This window comes from Leopardus geoffroyi, chromosome A3 (genome assembly GCF_018350155.1).
Source record: "Leopardus geoffroyi isolate Oge1 chromosome A3, O.geoffroyi_Oge1_pat1.0, whole genome shotgun sequence".
NCBI classification, from domain to species: Eukaryota; Metazoa; Chordata; class Mammalia; order Carnivora; family Felidae; genus Leopardus; species Leopardus geoffroyi.
Window position 1 is genome coordinate 53383498 of NC_059336.1, and position 19864 is coordinate 53403361.

Sequence of the window (19864 nt, forward strand, 5' to 3'; positions counted from 1 at the left end):
TCTCATAATACAAATTCTCTCTATATCACAAAATTAAAGATTTCAACAGTGTTTAGCAAAGATCACATATTGTAACAATTTTTAGATGAAATCCTATAAATAACCTATTATTAAAATAGACCTGGCCTCTGTGTGTGAGCAAGTGGGCAAAGACAGAGAAAAAGAGAGAGAGAGAGAGAGTGAGAGAGAGAGAGAGAGAGAGAAAGAAAGGGAGAGAATCCCAAGCAGACTCCACACTCAGCAAGGTCCTATGTGGGGTTTGACATGAGGCTCGATCTCATAGTGAGTCAGATGCTCAACCGACTAAGCCACAGTGCCAGGAATCCTTTTACCTTACACTTTTAAATTTAGTAATACCAAGCTGCCTGTATATTGGGTTTTCTAGCTCTTTTTCCTATGCTCCTTCTTCCTGGATTGCTTTTCTCAGTTTATCTACCTGGTTAACTCAATTGCATCACACCTTCTCTGCAAAGGCTATCCTGAACCCTCAATCAGGAGACATGAATCACCTCCAATTTTCCCTTGACCCTGGGACTAACCTCTCTACCTTTGCCACACAGGACAGAAACCACTTGGGTGATGGGCTCACCATCAAACAATGAGCTCCTTCAGGAGAAGGACTTTGGGTTCTTCACCTGTCTTTGTCCAAACACCGCTCCAACAGTGCATGACATATAGGTGGTGCTCAGAAAACTTGTTGACCTGAACTAAAACTAAAGTCAAGGGCAAGGTAGCTGACCCATCACCGATAGCATTTAACCAACCTCTCTCTGTCTAGCACCATCAGCCAGCACAGTGCCATCACTGTTGGAGGTGCCACCTTTGTGGGTGCTGGGCTTACAGAGGCCACTCCAGCTCTCTCAGATCTGCTCTCTCTAAGAAAAAAAAAATTTAAACATGATGCAGAGGAGAAAGTGGATCTTATAAAACTCTATCCTGCCATGCCCAAGGATCATCTTTGCTTCAGGAAAAGGAGTTCTTGGACAGATTAGATGGCATTGACCATCACAAACCATCCCCTGAGAAAAAGCTGATGTTTTACTAGAATGTAATTCTCCTGATTCATACTTCTTATTCCTCATCCCAACACTTAATCTATCTTTCAGTACAAATTCTTTCAATCCCTTATTGTGTCCTAAAATATTTCCCAAGTTTAAGTCTCAATCCAGTTAATTAAAAAAAAAAAAACCTGTGTCCAATAACTTCATGAATAAAGGATAGGATGGCTGATATAGAGAGTTCTCTTGTAGTTCACAATGTGTGATAAGAGGTCTTGACCATTCTACCAGGAGAATAACCAGTTATCTAGTGAGCTGGAGTCCGTGACTCCAGTTGAAGACTCCAGTTGAACCTTTCATGTTCAGCTCTGTTGTCATTGGCTCAACTGCTCTATTATAGAATGGAAATAATGGTGCTACCTTTCAACACACTTCTATGAGGAATGTGATCATTTTAGCCCCTGGCTGGCAATAGCCATTCTAGTGACAGGCTGTCACATGGTATTGGCATTGCTCCCAAAGCAGGTAGAAAGATTGACTGCTGTTCATAATTTAAGACCATTTCACACATAACGGCATAGTCAATACCTACTGAGATTCAAACACTAAATGATTCACAAATAGGAGATTTTCAATAGTTGTACTGTTTTAACTTAATATTTGAAAGTAGATAAAGCCCATGTTGTTCTAAGGCTTTTACAGAGAAAAACTAATGAATGCTAACTAAGCATTGAATAATTCACAGAACACTCCAGAGAAGAGTCAAAATCAAGAGTTTTCTATCAACTAAAAGCAGAAATATTGATTCCATGGAAAATGCAAAAGGAAATGATAGACTTTTGACTTCTCAATCTTTTTACCTATTTTCCCCTGAATTTTCTAGATTTGAAGACAAACATTAGGGTAATACAAAATACCAGCTTTTTCTTCAGTTTGACAGGATCTTTTTCTTGCCTCACAAACCTTCCCGAATTCCCTTTGAGGCATTTTTAATAGCATTTATGCTTCATAGAGTAGTTAAATAAAATTGCACAAGGGTATGAGAAAGCCATGTAATTCTTTTTTGTGTCAATCTGCCATTTCCCCAGAAGTACTACATACCTCCTCTACCACATTTTAGGATCACCTGAAGCAAAATCTTCTCCCTTTTTATTTATTTTTAAGAACTTGCACTCAGAATGTGCTCGGTCTTGTTATGCTAATGAACTGGCAGGCAGAGTCCACTGTTCTTACCCAGGCACTGAACCCAGGGCTTTAAGAACACTTTTTCCAAATGGTACATGACGATTTCACGCTCCCCTTCCTATTTGTACGTCTGCATACATATCCTGTATTACATGGTGATTTTTCTGTTTCTTACAATTAACTTATATTGTTTTCTTAAAGAAATGATTTCAACTCCAGAGATTAAATATTTCTTAAATAAAACCAAGGTGATAATGAAGAAATAAGGCTAGCTGGAGTGTGTCACTATCTGTGAAATGATAGAAGAATAAGGTAATATTTGATAATAACTTTTATATAAGTTAGCAGAATATCCACACAGTACATAGTTTGAAATAAGATTAGTTCTTCTTTTTAATGTTTATTTATTTTTGAGAGAGAAAGAAAGCATGAGCAGGAGAGTGCAGAGAGAGAGGGAGACAGAATCCCAAGCAGTCTCCAGGCTCTGAACCGTCAACACAGAGCCTGAGGCAGGGCTTGAACTCATGCACCTTGAGATCATGACCTGAGCCAAAGTCAGACACTTAACGCACTGAACCACCCAGACATCCCAAAATGAGGCCAGTTCTAAAATTTCCAGTCAGAATTCTTGTTTGAAATTGTCCAGTTGTGAAATATCCAGGTAATTGATTCAGATAAATAATTCTAGCTAACCGTATAGCTGTAGAGAATTTATATCAATTAATTAAGGGATTCCCTAGAAAATGTCACCTATAAAGATTATTTAATTGCCAGTTAAAAACCAACCCATGAGTTGGCTCTATGATCACCATTCATTCTAACTTTTCTCCGTGTTCTCTATATGGAAGAAAGCTGCAAACCACATTTCCCTGAATTGCAGGAAGTTTAGTAAGCTCATTAGATGCATTCCCTCAAGCTTTGGAAGATGGAAGCTGGGTACAAGGAAACTTTTTTTCTTTGTGGTAGTTGCTGCTGGCAAAGGTAGTTTTGGAGATTCTGGGATCTTCTGAGCACTTCCCCAGTGCCCCTTACTCCATTCTTATGTGTCAGTGAACAATGGTGGCAAGAAAGTTTCCTGGTCTTGGTTTCCCAGTGATGGCACGGTGCTCTCTTCATCAGTGGTTGCTCCTCACTTCCCTCTTCCCTGGGCAGTTACCCTTAGCCAGTGTTAGGGTATGGTCTGGAACCTGTCCTGGAGGCCAGAAGAAACCACACCCCTCTTGCTCACTTGTCAGCTCTCAATTGTCTATCTTAGAACCATGGTTCTCACTTAGACAGATTTCCATTTCTTGCAAAGAATGCCAACTGACTGACAACCAAATACAAAACTTACAGGTCTTTTTATACTTTCTTTTTTTTTTAATTAAAGTATGGTTGACACAAAATGTTAGATTAGTTTCAGGTGTACAACTTAGTGATTCAACAAGTCTATATATTATGCCATGCTCACCACAAGTATAGCTACCATCTGTCATCATGGAAGGCTATTACCACACCACTGACTATATTCCCCATACTGTGCCTTTCATCCCAATGATTTATTCATTCCATAACTGGAAGCCTGTATCTCCCAGTCCCCTTCACCCATAAAACTTACCAGTTTTAAAAATAAACACATGAAAACATACTACACCAAATGCCCGATGGGACAAATTATAGAATTCAAGGAAAAATTAACATAGAAAATATAAGATAAAATTTTAGAAATAAATTAAACATTTATTCTATTAATAAAGGCAAAATAGATAACATATACTTAAGAAAAAAAAAACACACACTGAGTCCAAAAACTTGTACATAAGAAATATCAATGAAACACACTGACTCAGGTTACAAGAAAGAAAAAGGTATAAAGACACAATATCAAGATGGTAACAGAATGAAGTTCTATCAAGCAAGGCTGATTTTAAGAAATGATTCAAAAGGACAAAAAGAACAGTCACAATTTATGATAAAGGGTATAGACACTGGGTAAAATATAAATCTTTATGAATCAAAAAGTAGGATGTTGGTTTCTGGTGGATGTTATTCATACAACTAAGTTTCATTCAGTTTCCAGTTTACTGGAGTTTTATTTTATTTTATTTTTATTTTTCAAATATTTATTTATTTATTTATTTATTTATTTGTTTGTTTTGAGAGAGAGACAAAGGCAGCACAAGTGAGGGTGGGGCACAGGAAGAGGGAGAGAGAGAATCTCAAGCAGGCTCCACACTGTGAGTGCAGAGCACAACATGGGACTCCAACTCATAAACTGTGAGATCATGATATGAGCTGAAATCAAGAGTCAGACACTTAACCAACTGAGTCACCCAGGCAACCCTGAAGAATTTTATTTTTAAGTAATCTCTACACCCAACATGGGGATTGAATTTTCAACCCTGAGATCAAGAGTCACATGCTCTACCAACTGAGGCAGCCACGCTCCCCCACCTGAAGACCTTTATGAGAATTTGGGGTTGAATTTTAATCAAATGCTCTTTCTGCACCTATTGAGGTAATTGTATATTTTTTTACTTAATTACATTGTGATCAATTATATTGATTGATTTTCTTTAAGACTGACCCAACTTTGCATTCCTGATATAAACCACACTTGGTTGTGATTATCTGTATAAAACAGATGTGTCCTTGAATTTACCATGCCAACATTTTATGGAGATATTTATATTAAAAGGACATACTTCATAAAGTAACTGGGTAGACATTCTTCCCCTCCCAAATTTCTGTAAGAGTTTGTATAACACTGGTATAGTTTTTTCCTTAAATATTTGGCACAATTCAGCATTCCAAAAAGCTGTTTCTGGACCTTTGGGGAGAAAAAGTTATTAATTAAAAATTCAGTTTCCCTTAGAGATAAAGAAACAAATATTTTCTTATGTTGATTTTATAAAATTACTTGTCAAGTACTTTGTTCATTTTTTGTAGATTTTTCCATTTATTGGTGTGAAGCTGATTACAATATCTCCTTCTTGTCCTTTCCATAACTGTAATGAAATGAACTTTTAAATTCTTGATATTTGTAATTTGTATTTTATTTCTTTTTCAGTTGCTGGAGGTTATTCCCATTAATTCTTTCAAAGAACACCCTTAGTTTTGTTTGTTTGCTATTGTATTAGTTTCAGTTTTCATCTCTATCGTAGCCTCTCTTCTACTTATTTTTCATTTAATTTGCTCTTTTTTACAGCTTTCTGGAGTAGAAACTTAGAATCATTGGAAGCCTCTTTTTCATTATTAACATAGGTCTTTAAATGATATTTTTCTTACTACACAAGGCTTTGCTAATATCCCACAAATTTTGATATGTTACATTTTTATTATCATTTTTGGGTGATTTTTTTTTATTGGACCCATATGTTAGCTAGAAATGCTTGGTTTAATTTCCAAGTATTTGGATGTTTACTAGATATGTTATTGCTTTCCTTTAAAAAAATTAACTCCTGTGCAATCAAAGAATATATTCTGAAAAATTCCAGTAACTCAAATACTTGGTATTAATTTCACATCCAATATATTTTCTGTCATGATGCATCTTCCATGTACACTTGAAGGAATGCACATTCTGCCATGGTTGATTATAGTTTTCTGCAAAGGTTGTTTAGACTAACGTTTGTTGCCAATGTTTAGATCTTTTATTTCCTTACAGATTTTTTTTGGTCTAGTTTTTCTGCATGTTATAAGAAGATATCCAACTTTTATTATGGATTTCTTGATTTTCCTCTTTAAATGATAAGTTTTTGTTTTGTATATTGTGTGAAACTATTGTTAGGTGCCTACAAAATTAGTATTGCTATGTCTTCCTGTTGAATTGATCCTTTAGTCATTATTAAATTACACTCTTTATCTTTGGTAATACTTCTTGTCTGATTGATATTATTGGTAATGTAGAAACTGACATTAATATCAGTATTGTCTAATACTAATAGAACCATACTGGATTCCTATCACTCACCATATGAATTATTTGTTGTTTCCAAGTCCTTTAATTTCAACCTATCTGTGCCTTCATATTTATTGCACATCTCTTATAAATAGCCCAATTAAGTAATTCCTTTCTGATACAGTCAGATAGCAACTATCTTTTAAATGGAAAGTCTAACCCATTTACATTTCATGTAATGATTGATTTAACTCTATCATCTTGCTATCTGTTTTCTATTTGCCTTATCTGTTTTTATTGCTGTTGTTTTTATTTGGTCTCTGTTATCGTTTCTAGACTCCTTTATAGTTCATCAAAAGGTTTTTGACTTCCACTTTATTTCTTGGCTTATTAGCTATACTCATTTTTATTAATAATTTGTTAGATTAATAGACTCAAATATGCATTCTTAAATTAAAACTACTTAAAATTCATATTGTACACATAAAACTTTATAATGTATAATTACATTTACCTATCTCTTATGATAATGTATATTGCACTTCTGCATAAATTATAAATTCCATCTTACTATAATAATATTTGTATTTTATTTTTCATTTGTCTTATTATTTTTAAGTTTGTTTATTTATTTTGAGAGAGAGAGAGAGAGAGAGGCAGAGGGAGGAGAGAGCAAAGTAAGCTGAGCCCTGTCAGTCAGAAGCCCAATGCAGAGCTCAAACTCATGAATGTGAGATCATGACATGAGCCAAAGTCTGACACTCAACTGACTGAGCCACTCAGATACCCTTCATTTGTCTTTTTAAAGAAATTTATGTAATTTACACCCAAAGATTGATCATACCTAAGGAAACATGGTTTACTTTTTAATATTCTTGAGAAAAGTGGCACATGGAATTATATTCAGAGTGAGCCACAGAAAGAGCAAGATCAGGCACCGAAATAATCTTTATAAAGAAGGTCCTAGAAGCAGGTGGGAAAAGGATTAAGGCTTTTTTTTTTTTTTTTTGCAACTATTGTTTCTTTCAAAATTTACCAGGATAGAATCTACATTTGCATTTGCTTTCTTGGTCTCATGTGTACATGAGACATATTTTAATATAAGATTTTGAGAACTACATAAGCAATATAATCAGACACTTGTGAGATAATGTATATTATAAGAAGGTTAGTTGCTCTATAAATAGAGTTAATGCTGATGAACAATATTTTTCATTTTCTGAAATGGAAATAAACATCTTGAAGAGCAAACATTTCATTGTGTTCCCTCTGAGCTCTCTATGGCTCACCCAACATGGGTGCAGCCCATCTTCATTTCCTGAGAAACCTACAGGAAGAGAAGCTTTAAAACATAGCACTAATTATTACATATTGCAGCTATATACAAGCCCAGGTCATAAATTATGATTATTTAGCATTAACAGGGCCTCTGGGTGTGCAGACATCAGCACTTCGTACATATTTCCCTTTAATCTAAAGGGCTGTCTGAAATAAGAATATCAGACCATTTTTCTACTAAACTAGCTCAAGAAGATATATGTGGAATTGTGGGCATCCCTGAATACCAAGAGAAAATCCCCTCCTTAAAAGAATAAGTAAATGAAGGTACTAAGAGAAATTTAAGGGCACTTCGGTGGCTCAGTTGGTTAAGCGACTCTTGATTTCAGCTCAGGTCATGATCTCGCAGTTGGGGCATGGAGCTCCACGTTGGGCTCTGTGCTGACAGTGTAGAGCCTGCTTGGGATTCTTTCCTTCTCTCTCTCTCTCTCAAAATAAATAAATAAATAATTTTTTAAAAAAAAATAAAGGAAATTTAAAACACCATGGAGGAACCTTGCTCACAATCATTTCCAAGCAGAATCCTGCTGTTAAAAAGTCCAGAGTGTTAACAAGGCCTCTCTAGACCAGGGCTTAAACAATGGATTCTTTTTTGTAATAATGTTTCAAATGGATAAAATAAAATACATAGGTTTACATAGGAAAATATATTTTAAAAAACACTGATTTTTTTTCAGCATTCAGACTGAAAAAATTCTACAAGTGTGTCATACTTTCAGGCAAAGCTTTGGGGCACTGTACTCTTGAATTCAAGGATGAGGTTGCAAATTGATTCAACCACCATGGACAGCAGTGACAACAACATGTAGTAAAATTACCCAGAGAGAGTGAAAGACAGAAGGAAGTAATAATGGCATCTTAAACTGCAGCCAGTAATGAAATCTTCATAATAAAATTATACTGATGTTTTGAAACTATTATGTATATAATAGGATAAAGAAAATAAATAATATGTAAATGATATTAGGAACCAATGTTCTCAGCATACAAGGAAGATATGAAAAAAGTACCATAATCTTAAATTTGAATTGGAAATATCAACATGAACTCATAAGATAATTTTCTTTTAAAAATATGCATTTTCTACCTCTCTCTACTGGAAAGGCCCAGAAGCGATGATTAATTCAGCTACAAAGAGCCTAACTAGTTTTCAAACTGTGGTCTCTAAATAGTATTTCCCACCAAAAAGAATGTAGGCTCCTAGACAAATGACTAACATCAGGTCTGAGGTAGAAAATGTACAAGATGAGTCTGGGATATTTTGTAACTGAAAGCAAAGACTCTAACAAAGAATTCTGGGGTCACAGATACATGCAAGCCAACTTGAAAAAGCTCCAACAGGCCAGATTCAGGACAATTGGAGCATGAATCAATACTCATCAAGTATGTTAAAATCCATGAAATCCTAATGAATGTAAATAAGACCAAACTAGTTAACTGAAGGTTGTTAGGCCACCATTGTATTCTGAAAATTTGTAAATAAAGTGAAAGACTCAACGATTTTTCTTGCTCCTCCTATAAAAATGTGCAACAGAGTAACAAAATATATGTAAGGAAAACTCTTCATAGAAGAACTTCAACTGATAAAAATACAAGGAAGGGCATAACATTATCATTTTACAAACCCAAGTAAAAACAGTTGACCAATACAACAGTCATGAGCAGCTGAAAATATCGTTAATGAAAGGCTGAGGGGAGGTCTATAGGACCTGGACCAGGCATTGAAAAGGCAAAAGAAGAAACAACAGGACAGTGGGTATGCAATGGGAGGTACACAGTGCCACCAATGACGTCTTCTTGCCAAAAAAAATTGAACCATATATATATATATATATATATATATATATAAACATCACAGAGGTGCAATTAGCAAAATCTAGTTGTGAAAAATTCCACAAGGCAACTGGCCTGGAAGAAAAGAGTACAATACAGAGAGCACTGAGTCTTTTGTTTTATTGTTATGAACCCCTTAGATGGAATGATCAATCCTTCTGTTTGCCAAAGAGAGAGTCCTGGGTTATCTCTGTTTACTCAGGGTGATTGTGATAGCACTACTGATCACCCTCAAAATATTTGTATGATGGTGATATGATCACCCTGCCATAAGCTTGTATTAATTAAAAAGTGCATAGCCAAACTATCCCATATCCAGCTCTATTTGTTTTGTTTTTTTCATATAAATATCATGTGGAAATAAAAATTATCCTAGTTGACTACGTGTTAGTCAGTATGGGCGACCAGAACAAATATCACAGCCTGGGTGGCTCAAATGAGAGACCTTTATTGTTTCACAGTTCTGGAGGTTGGAAGTCTGGGATTAAAGTGTCAGGAGGTTTCATTCCTTCTGAAGGCTGAGACAGAATGTGTTCCAGGTCTCTCTCTGGCTCATAGCTAGGCTTATCCCCATGTCTTCACATTGTCTTCCCTATGTAGGAGTTTATCTCTAAATAGTCTCACAAGGACAAGTCATATTGGATTAGGGTCTACTTTAATGACCTCATTGTAACTTGATTACCTCCATAAAGACCCTTTCCTTAAATAAGATCACATTCTGGGGGCTAAGGGTTAGTCCTTCAACATAAAGAAATTTTAGTAGGAGCACAATTCAATCTACAATAATGACCAGGACTCTAAATGAAGCAACTAGGTGTTTTTTTTGTTTTTGTTTTTGGGTTTTTTTTTTTTTTTTGTCAAATAATGGAGATTTGAGGGGCACCTGGGAGGCTCAGTTAGTTGAGATTCTGATTCTTGATTTCAGCTCAGGTCATGATCTTAAGGTTCGTCAGTTTGAGCCATGGGTGGGTGACAGTGCGAGCCTGCTTGGGATTCTCTCTGCCCTTCCCCCACCTGCACACTCCTTCTCTGTCTCTCTCAAAAATAAACTTAAGAAAATAATGTAGATTTGAAATCTACAATGAAAATTTACAATATTCAGATGAAAATCCTCAAACCTCACAGCTTCTGAGGAAGGGACCTAACAGTGTCCAGATCCCTACTTCAAGTTCATGGAGATTGAAGCTCCATTTTGAGACATTGATTGATCACTGGTGAAGGGAACTCCAAGATTCAAACCTTATGATTCCTCTCTACATCCTCCTCAGTCTCAGAGCATTTTTGTTCCCAATACCTTGCAAGTTAGTCCAATAAAATGCCAAGACCAAGATCACCATTTGGAAAGAAGTCTCTGGTGGAAAGAAAACTCTCTCCTGTCCCTCTGAGAATAACTTCAGCAGGACTAGGGTGAGACACCCACAGACACAGGCAGCCACTGGCAATCATAGTGGACCAGCAGAAGGCAAAAGGTGCCAGCTATGACTGAGCACCAAATAGTCGGGCAAGGAAGAGATGAAGCCAGAAATCAGAGTGTAGCAGCTCCAGGAAACAGCTGGGGGAAGAGGGAGGGCTTGGAACATCCCAAGTCCCAGTAACTCTGTTGGGTGTGGAGAAATATTGTTTCTCATTTTTTATTTTAATTAATACTTATGTTTGCTTACTTTCCACTGGCGGTTTGACTGAACAAGTCAGGATTTTACAAAGAAACATAAAAACTCTAATATGGAAGGAAATTAATCTTTTCCTTCTCTCAATGCTAACAATTTTTATATCTGGTACCTTTATGGACACTTTTTTTTTAATCACTGGAAGGTATGATCGTAATCTTCTAATGTGATTGAAGTTCTTTCTGCAGCTCTAAGCTAAGGGCATATTTCAACTCACTGGCAGGCATTTTAATTACTTATGCTAGTCTATTATTATTTCTACCATATTTTAATGCTGGCAACATAGAACAGTGGACTTGGTGAGAAAGATGAAATGCAACGTTCCCATGGTATTTTTATATATTGCAGGAAAATCTCAAATACCCTGTATCTGATCACATCTCATCATATCCAAAAAAAATATACTGTTTGTTTAAAGTGAATGGATGAGCTTCTGGAGTACTGGTTTATAAAATGTCTCCTCCTCTTCATGAACAGATATTCTTTGGCTAACTTAAAGCTTCCTACATCTGAAATAATATTGACATTACCTCAATAGTCCAATAGATAAATAACAGAAGTAGGAGTCAGAACTAATGTATGTATCTAGCAAGGTGGTCATTGACTACTGAATCACTAATTCTCTCAAAGTTACCTTTATATGTAGCATTATTTTGTACTCTTGGGCAGTCCCCAACGTCCTGTGCCTGTCTAAGGGAGTCTTGGCCCTTGCCCTCAGAGAAGGCAACTCAGCTCCCTGTCTTTTTTATCTGACAGGCTGCACACTTCCGGATAGGGCACCATGGAAGCCCTCCTGGTGACATCAGTGTCCACTGACTGAACACTAAGCCTTGGAATCAGGTGGCATTAGGAAACAAATACATATAATGCCATGAAGTTGCTGAAGGAAAAGGTGAATGCTGGCAGACAAACTGCCTCTGTGAAGAGCTTAGTCTGGACCAGAAAGTGATCCTAAACTCAGAAGTCTAGAGGCACCTCCATTATTTCCAAACATGGGAAATTGGGAGCAATGCTGCTCTATTTTTGTGTATAAATTGAAGAGGAGAAGCTTTAGAAAGCGGGATGGGAGATGAGGAAGAAGCCCCAAAAAAGATGAAGGGAGAGACATACGGAAAAGTGAAAGCAAAACAGTTTTCCCCAAAACTTTAATGCACTGCTATGTCTGCTTATAGATCTTTTACACATTTCTTCTTTCCCAGCAATATTGACAAAAGGTGGTAAAGTTTCCCTCACCTACGGAATGAAGATTATATTAGCTGTCAGCTGCCTACCAAATAGGGACATTGAGAGGATTAATGAGGATCCAGGTGCTACACTGATAGTTGCCATAGAAATGCATAGTTAAGTAGGGTGGTATAAAAGATGTGTCAGATGCAATACTTTTCAGCCCATGGCAGACAATAATGGGAAGACAGAATGTCTCTTTGCATTGAGGAACCCAATGGATTAGCATGTCCACAGCCTAGAACTTGCTCTCCCACTTTGTTTTGTGTGTATGCACATATGTGTGTGTGTGTGTGTGTGTGTGTGTGTGTGTGTGTGTGTGACTTTTAGCAGAACCATCAGTCTAAAACTAAAAGGGCAAGGCCCCAGCCGAAATGATACAGCCCAACAATTCAGTGGACCTTAGTGACTTCAAACAACCTCATGGCTCAGCAAATGATTGGGGCATAAAACAGTGTCTTCATAAGCAACATGCCATTTATTCTGTTTCTATCTTTCCTAGTTGATAGGACTGTATGGTGCATTTTTCTTGCTTTTTCTGCTGCTTTTTTTTCTGGAAAATAAACCTAACCACCTTGCTTTTTCATCTAATATCCAGGTGAGCCCATTCCATATGCCTACCCCCAATTTTATACCTACACCTACTGGTTTTAAAAGAATGGGAGTCAAGTCAGCCCAGGAAGAAACAATAATGTGCAAGCATGGAGAAATGCCCCTACTCTATCTTAGGAATCTGTGGCTTGGACTGTTCTCCACAATCCAGGCTGCACTGTATTTTGAAATCAGATATGCTTGCAGTGGTGCAGAAGTGCCCAGAAGAAAGAAGAGAGCACCTTGCAGCAAGGACAATGTGTGCTGAGTGCATTTAAAGGAAGAATTAAAGCAAGGGTGACTCTGTAAGAACTTCATACTAGAACCACAGAACAAATCTGGGACAGGATTGCATTATCTACACGCAATACAGAACAGCAAGAGCAGTGTTTTAATGTGCATGTATCTGGCATGAGAATGCAGAGGTTCAGGCCATTACTGTCTTCAGGTGGTGAAGTCCTAGCCAGAACAAGGAGAGAAATATTGGGGTCAGAAGGACTCCTTGTTTTGGGTCATACATGAGGGAAGTATGCTGGCTGAAGACCACTGCCAGGCCAGAGGGCAAAAGTGAATTTTCGGAGTTTCTCTTGCTAAAAGAAAGCAGCCCCACTGACATCCCATCTGGCGATGTGGTACAAATTTGAAAGAAGCACCGCTTCTTTTAGACATTTCACTCCCTATGAGCTGAAAATGTCTTGGAGTAAATATATAAATCTATGAAAGCTATGAGCTGCCTGTTACTCCTGAGAGTTGTGTACACAACCTCCAAGACCCTACATGGCAACCTGGAATCATAGTTGCTGCTGTTGCTGTTCTAGGGATCTAGTTTCCATGGCAGGAACCTATGGGATGGAACCAATGTATAAAGAAGAATTGGACAATGGCCCCATTTTTCCAGGAGCACTTAGGCCAGAGACAGGATTACCAAAGTGACAAGTCTGGCTGGCCAGGGTCACTGCTGGCCTAAATCAGCCCTCAATAGAACTTTCCAGGTCCTAGAAGGATCCAGGCTCACCTGTGAGAACATTTAGAGGTGACTGGTCATCCTCAAGCATTAGAAACATGGCTGTAGAGAATGCGTGGGTGCTTTTGAAGGCCTATCTTGGAAAAAAAAAAGGGAGAGCCCGGAAAACAGCAAGTGAAGCATTTGTTTCAAAGATTTAGTAAAGCATGGGTAAATAACTCCAAGGTAGATGAGAGGAAGTAATAAGGAAGAAACTGAGCCAGACAGGAAAAGTGAGTTTCTTGGGCCAACCAAGGGTCCAGCATAAAGGTTTGCATTTCTCTCTTTGTCTCTCTGTCTCTGTCACCATCTCTCTGTCTGTCTCTCTCAAGCACACATTCTCTATCTCAGAAACACACTCACATCCACACCCACACTCACATTCTCGAAACCTCCTATCCATTGCTTACGGGAGGAAATTTGCAATCATAGATCTACTTCCCAGCATTGAAATTGTATAAAAATAGAAACACCCATCCGTATTCTATCAAGAAGAATTTGGAGATAATCTCTTTCAATCCATATTTGCTTGTTCTAGCAGACTAAGCCCATTGTGGCTTTGGAGTCTCTGCACACACACACAGCAAGAGCATGGTGCATGCCAAGCAGTCAGACCAGCACATACACGTGCCTGCACACATTTTATGCCCCAAGTGAAGCCTATAGCATTTGCCATCTGGGTCGTGTGGGTGATAATCTTTAAGTTTGGTGCTTATGTCTCTGGAAACAAAAATATAGTCACCCTGGTGGTTGAGATTTCCTCATGTTTTGTATAAGAAAGGGAGAGAATAGATTATAGGAGACAGCAACAATTTTAAGGCAGTTTCTCTGGGTTACTGTAATCCAACATCCTATAATAACACATTGACTTTAATGTCTCCCCTCCAGAAATAACTTCTCTAATGTTGCTGAAGGTAAATGCAATACCCAGTCAATCTAAGCAAAAATAAAGTCCATTAAGTGGAAGCAAATCACTGAAGCTGCATGGACTTCATGCAGCAATGGCTCAAGAATCAAGAGAGGAAGCACATACTAAAATAAGGATTATAAGGAAATTGCTTCCACGTAATCAGTGTCCAGATGGGCTGAAGTCAGAACACAGCTCCCTGATTTGCATAACTTTTTGTTCTCTGAGCCACAAGAAAGGGCTGTTCCAACATCCAAGCATGGTCTCTGAATTCAAACAAATCATTCTTGTGACCTATGGCCAATCATTCAGCCTCGCACAGATGTCTCCTTTCGTGTACATGGAAGGAATAATCATATCACTCAAGCTCAGATGTTCACTTGGGGAATTAACTAAATTTAAAGAGCTCATCTTATAAGAGCTGTGCCATACAAAAGCAACATAGCTTAGATGTACAACAGTTCGTGAAAAGAGACTGTGCTGTATGGTGGAAAGAATGTCCCTCTAGAAGACAGGCAATCTGGATTCCAGTCCTGCTCTGCCACTGTTTCCCAACATAATCTTGAATGCACCACAAACACACTCGAGACTCAATTTGCTCATCTATAAACCAAAACATCTGTATCCAAGGAGCTTGCCTTTTACTGTTATCTTCCAATGCCATGACCACTGTACACATTTATGTGTACATATGGTAGACGGTGAGAAAGACAGGGAGAGGCAGAGAGAATGGAGTTGGTGGTTTCCTCAAATTTGGTGAAATAAAGAAGTGCTTGACATACAGATCCTCTGTGTTATTGAAAAATGGTAAATATAATGAGAAACATAATAAAAACTATTCTGAGCAAAAGTTGTTGCAGCTAACAGACAGTTGCCTAAGCTGAGGTCATTTGCAAATACAATCAGGTAATGAGGCACTAACATGCATTAAAAAAATAGAATCTTTGAGACACAGTATTGAAAAAATAATGCACTAACAGCTATCCCAGAGCCATATTTTATTCTTAACTAAAAATTAAATAAAACAAGTCTGTAAATTAATCCCTAACACATATTTATTCACTGATTCATCTAACAGGCATCTATGCAGCAACACCTACCATGTGCCAGATGATGTCCTGAGGGTACCACAGGGAAGGAAACAAAGTAAGTCTAGCCATGCTGATCCTGAGGTTTTTCCAGGCAAAGCCAGGAGTGTGTGCAAAGACACTGAGGCAGACAGATATGCAAGGCAGGATACTAGGAGTGTGACAGACCCCGGGGGGGGGGGGGGCATCATAACGGACACTGTCTTTAAAGAGGAGGAGGCAGAAACAAAAGGAAGCCTGAAACAAACATTATTTATAAATTGGAAGGACAACAGAAGGAGAGATCAATTCACTTGCCTGGACAATGCAACATTCAGGATGGATGTCAAAGAACACTGGCAGGATGGACAGATAGTTCATGTCAGGGGAGCCTCCTTCTACAGAGGAGTCTGCAGAACTTGTCCCAATAATCATAAAGTAGAACACAGACATGATGTGTCACCTCACTTGCCCCAACCTGCATATAACTACTGTCACTTCATTATGCCTTCTTAAAGAGTTGAATGAGGACTGCACCAAGCACAGCTGCACAGCACAGAATGTAAACGGAAGAAAACAGAGCACGTGTTTCTACAGAAGCACTTGCTGTAGCTACAAAGATGAGTCATGCATGCATGCAAACGATCAAAAGAGATGTGCAGTCAGATCAAACAAGGAGCCCCCTACATGGCACAGTCCCACGGGTGTCCACAGGGAGGGAAACATCATGGTGCATGAATACAAAGAAAGGCTTTGTAGAGAGTTAAGTGTAGAGCTGGTCCTTGCTTTTTCATATACACCTGTTCACTAACACCTTCATGTGTTCAGAAGTGTTCTATCCAAGGGTCAGGATGCCTGGGCAGGAATCCCTGCTTGGCCACTTCCTGGCTATAACCTCAGCAGTTTGTGTATCTGTGTCTCATTTTCCTCATCTATAAATGGAGAGAATGCAATGCAAGCCTGGTGTCTGCCCTCAGTAGGTCCTCAGTGAATGTTAGCTATTATTTACCCTACCTCTTCTTCCTTTTCTCCTTTTCTTTCTCCTCCATCACTATTACCAGAATGCCTTTCCTTTCCAGAAAAGATCATTTTTGATTTTTAAACAAAGCCAGAGCCCATTCCTGGCTTGCTGCTCATAGTAAGCCATCTATCTCATCTACCAGAAGGCTCCTGAAGTATGCAACCACATCTCGGTGTGTATAATTGACTTCCTGGGGACATTTCTCTGACCTTTGAACAATGTGGGTTTGATCTGTGTGGATCTACTTTTAAGCAATTTTTTCTACTTATAAGCAATAAATACATTGGAAAATTTTTTGTGACAGTTTGAAAAAACTTGCAGATGAGCCACATAGCTTACAAATGTTGAAGAAAATAAGAAAAAGTTAAGTATGTTAGGAGTGCATAAAATATATGCAGATGCAAGTCTATTTTATCACTGAATACCACGAAATATCTACAATCTATTATAAAAACTTAAATCTTATCACACCGTATGCACACAAACACTTTACGTTATCTTTTCATTTTTAATAGCTAGTGTTATTGATATTTATACCATCTACAGTGTTTTGTATCACATACCACAATACTGATACAGGTACTGACAGATGGAAGTTTGATCTTAAAAACAGCTGATGTAAACTTATGGTATGAATAAAGACAGTGCAGTACTATAAATGTATTTTTTCTTCCTTATAATTTTCTTAAAAATATTTTCTTTTATGGGGTGCCTGGGTGGCTCAGTTGGTGTCCGACTTCGCTCAGGTCATGATCTCATGGTTCATGGGTTCACGTGCCGCATCAGGCTCTGTGCAAACAGCTCAGAGCCTGGAGCCTGCTTCAGATTCTGTGCCCCTCCCCTGCTCTCTCTCTCTCTCTCTCTCTCTCTCTCTTTCTCTCAAAAATAAATAAACGTTAAAATTTTTTAATAGTATTTTCTTTTCTGTAGCTTATTTTATTACAGTATTATATTTATATATGACATACAAAATATAGGTTAACCTGCTTATTTTATTGATAAGGCTTCTGGTCAACAGTAGTCTATTAGCAGTTAAGTTTTTGGAGAGTCAAAAGTTATATTTGATGCACAGGGCACTCCTAATCCGCTGTTGTTCAAGGGTTGATTGTATTTGCTTCTTTCTACAACCTACTTTCTGCTAATCTTCCATAACATGCACACAGTCACACACATACACACACACACACACACACACACACACACAGGCACCCTCATTGTGTTTCTAAAACACATAAGAACCTAGAAAAATTATTAAAGGAACTTGACAGTGATTTTTTCATCTTTAAGATGCAGATAATAGTAATTCCTATCTCAGAGAACTGTTGTGAGGATTAAGTTAATTGACATAGATAATGCATTTCAAATATCTCTTGCCCATAGAGTTAGCCATTATTATTAGCATTATTACCTATTCATTTTAAGCTTGAGGCAATACCATAAATGGCTGCTATTACTAACCTCTAATATCAAATTACTAAGTGGTTCTATTTACTTAAAAGCCGTTGCCATAATCATAGAGGGGAATATCATAGCAACAAAAATACCCCAGTAGACTATTAAATCCACAGGATATAGATTGACAGAGCAATTATCTTGTCCCTAAATGAACATTTTCTACCAGTTATAAAACCATCCCATTCATGTCCAATGCTTTGCATTCAATAGCTTTCATATTTCATTAGTCTTCCTATGTTTTGTATGCCACTGCATCATATGTCTTTGTCAGCTAAAATTGTCAACTAAATGACACCCACATTGTCATTGTCATTAGTAGAATTCTATTGAAGACATTTTTTTTTTGCAAGAAGATTGTTAACTTTTAATATTTTCAATACTTTGATATTTTTTGCCTCTGGTAATTAGCAATATTTTAAAACCCACCAATAATTTAAAATTTTAGGAATAAACATAAGGTTTAATCTGAAAGCCAAAGCCTATAATTGGAGAAATAAATAGGTCTGAAGTTTTTACATTCTTTGGAGAAGCTCTTGATATTTCTTTCTAATCTGCAGAGGGGGGAAGTGTTGTAATTGATCCAACAAGAAAGCATATGATCAAGAACCAAAGATAAAATAATGATATGAAGCAAATTCTGCGTTTTCTGTGGGAATTTCTAACCCAAGACAACTTCTCACAGCCACTGAGAGAATTCCAGCTAATTCCTCACGGAAATAAGCTAGGTTTAACTGAGTGAATATTCTCCACTTCCCACTCAAACTAACAACTGCATTCAATAAGGATGATCTGCTATGAAAATATAATACATAAAATCAAGACAGCAATCTGCTCTATTAGAAAGTTCCAGAGAAACTGTTTTGAGATTTTGTGTTCTATTAGGTAATTCATTTCATTATTGTCTCCTTGGTGTTCAAATAAGAAATCTGAAAAAAAAAGTGAAGTATCTGTAAAGTACACAGCTACCTATAACAGTTATGTTTATTTTCAGAGATATTATGGAACAAAGTCATTGACAGTTTCCTTTCTTCCTAGTTTATGTGTGTGCTTATAAAAATCGTAAAAGGGATACAATGCCTAATTTTTTTAATTAAAAAATGATAGATGGAGCACCTAGGCGGCTCAGCTGGTTGAACATCTGACTTGATTTTGGTTCAGGTCATGGTTCCAGGGTTGTGGGATCAAGCCCCGCATCAGGCTCTGCACTGAGCATGGAGATTGCTTGGGATTCTGTTTCTCCCTCTCCCCCACTAACACATGTTCTCTCTCTCTCTCTCTCTCTCTCTCTCTTTCTCTCCCTCAAAAAAAAAAAAATTAGGGGTAATTGGGTGGCTCAGTTGGTTAAGCATCCGGCTTCAGTTCAGGTCATGATCTTGTGGTTGGTGAGTTGGGGCTGCATCAGGCTCTGTGCTGATAGCTCAGAGCCTGGAGCCTGCTTCAGATTCTGTGTTTCCCTCTCTCTCTGCCCTTCCCTTGGTTTGCACTCTGTCTGTCTCTCTTTATCAAAAAATAAATAAAAACATTAAAAAAATATTTAAAGAAATAAAAATTTAATTTTTTTTAAATGAGAGAAATATTAAGGAAGGGAAAAGAAATCTCTGGTTAATGTCTAAATGACCTTGGCTGCATCTTTTCCTTTGCTACTTTGAGATGTAGAACCCCACTAAATTTGAGGAAAATACAGTGAAGCCCAGC